This window comes from Chrysoperla carnea (assembly GCF_905475395.1).
Source record: "Chrysoperla carnea chromosome X unlocalized genomic scaffold, inChrCarn1.1 SUPER_X_unloc_102, whole genome shotgun sequence".
Taxonomy (NCBI): Eukaryota; Metazoa; Arthropoda; class Insecta; order Neuroptera; family Chrysopidae; genus Chrysoperla; species Chrysoperla carnea.
Window position 1 is genome coordinate 22,501 of NW_025408048.1, and position 2,500 is coordinate 25,000.

Sequence of the window (2,500 nt, forward strand, 5' to 3'; positions counted from 1 at the left end):
CACCCATTACTGATATAAATTTTTTTTTTTTTATATCTCTATTGTTTTAAAATTAATAGAAAAAACATATGAGATATATATATTATTATTAATTTTTTTTTTTTTCAAATATATATTTTATTATGTCATTTATATAATTTTTTTGCTTTTACAAAAAGAAATATATAACATGTTATTCATAATAAATATTATTGAATAAAAAAAAAAAAAAATAATTATGATTTTTGTCAGACCATCACCAAATGGGTCTTAAAATATTTCAAACATTTTCTCATACTCGTCGCTAGATTGAAAGCGTCATTTATTTTTTAATTTTATTTAAAAAGTTAATTTTAAATAAAAAACGTTATAATAACACTTAATATTCTCGCTTGGTATGAGGTGAGTCAATGTAATATTATTTATAAAAATAATTTTTATATAAATATTGTGTGCTCATATGGGAGTGTAAAGTTTAAAACTTATAACCCATGAACTTGCTTTGACAAAAAAATTTATATGTTATTCTATTTATAATCAATAATTTAATAAAAAAAAATTTTTTTTTAAATATTGATATAAAAAGATATACATATAGAGGTTTTTTTACAAAATTCTCATTAATTTTTTTACAAAAATAATAATACAATATTTAATATCAAAATAATCCAAACTGATTACCATCCAGACTATTATCAATATATATAAGATTGTATTATTATTCATTTCAATACATATTTATTAAAACTGAGATAAAATTTCATATATTAATAAATATGCATGTGTAAAAAAAAAAATTTTTATATAATAATTGAAAATGTTTTTGCTATTATTTTGTATACATACATTAAATAATTGATAACAATTTAATACAATGTACACCTAAAAAATAATAACAGCATATACATATTCGAAACATTACTAGCAAAAAAACCAAAATACAATATTAAATATCAAAATAAACCAAACTGATTACCATCCAGAATATTTTGAGTATATATATATATAATTTTGTATATTTTGCGTTCATGTTAATAAAATATATAAATGATACATATTTGAAAAGTGTTATTCTTCTTTCTGTTTTTTCGTAATATCATGGTGTCCATAGACATGCAAAAGCGTCATACCAAGCCATATACATACCTACACCACCTTTGTTGAATGATACACGAACAGTATGAAAATTAAACAACATATTCAATATCATTTTATATTATACTAAAATAAATGTTATTCTATTAAGAAAGTGTATATTTTTAAATTTGGCATTCATTACATAGTCAAAATACAATAATAATATAGATGATACATATACGATAATTGTTATTTTTCTTTCTGTTTTTTCGTGATATCATGGTGTCCATAGAATTGCAACGACGTCATACCAAGCCATATACAACTCTACACCACCTTTGTTGAATGATACACTTAGAGTATGAAAAATAAACAAATTATACTATATCATACTATATCATATATGTAAGACTGTTGAACATAATACCACAAAATACACTATTTCATATAGATATACATTCATTCTTGTCAACATAAAAGTACGTTATAAATGATACATATACAATAAGTTTTATTCCTCTTTCTGTTATTCCGTAATATCATAGTGTCCATAGAATTGCAACGACGTCATACCAAGCCATATACAACTCTACACCACCTTTGTTGAATGATACACGGACAGTATGAAAAATAAACAACCTATTCTATACCATTTAATATCATACTAAAACATGAAACAAATGTTATTCTATTAAAAAGTGTATTATTTTATTATATTTAGTATTCATTACACAGTCAACATACATAAATGATACATATACGATAAGTGTTATTCCTCTATCTGTGCATCCGTAATATCATAGTGTCCATAGAATTGCAACAACGTCATACCAAGCCATATACAACTCTACACCACCTTTGTTGAATGATACACGGACAGTATGAAAAATAAACAACTTATACTATACCATACTATATCATATGTGTGAGACTGCTGAACGTAATACCACTAATACACTGTTATACATAGATATACATTCATCTCATTAACTTACACGCACTATCCATCATATATATTAAAGACATTACACCCGGTGCTTCAAACTCAAAATATGATAATGTTTAAAATGGCTTTAAACATCATAAACTTTACAGAATAATCAAAATTTAAAGAAAAAAATTTTAAAAAAAAAATTTTTTTCAGCTAAAAATTTTTATTTTGGGACCAAAAAAATTTTTTTTTGCTTTTATCATATTTTATTAAATGAAATTTATGCATTATAATAAATTATTCAATAAACATTAATAATTATAATAAATTATTAAAAAATTTTTGGAATTAATGCAAATTTTTAGAAAAAAATGTATATTTTTTTTTTATATACAAATCGTACATGTTATATTGCGACAGGGTACCGGTATAATACATGTGATACATATGTAGATTTTCGAAAAAATTTTTATCCTTTTAAATGGGCCTAAATACTATATAAAGGTAAAATAT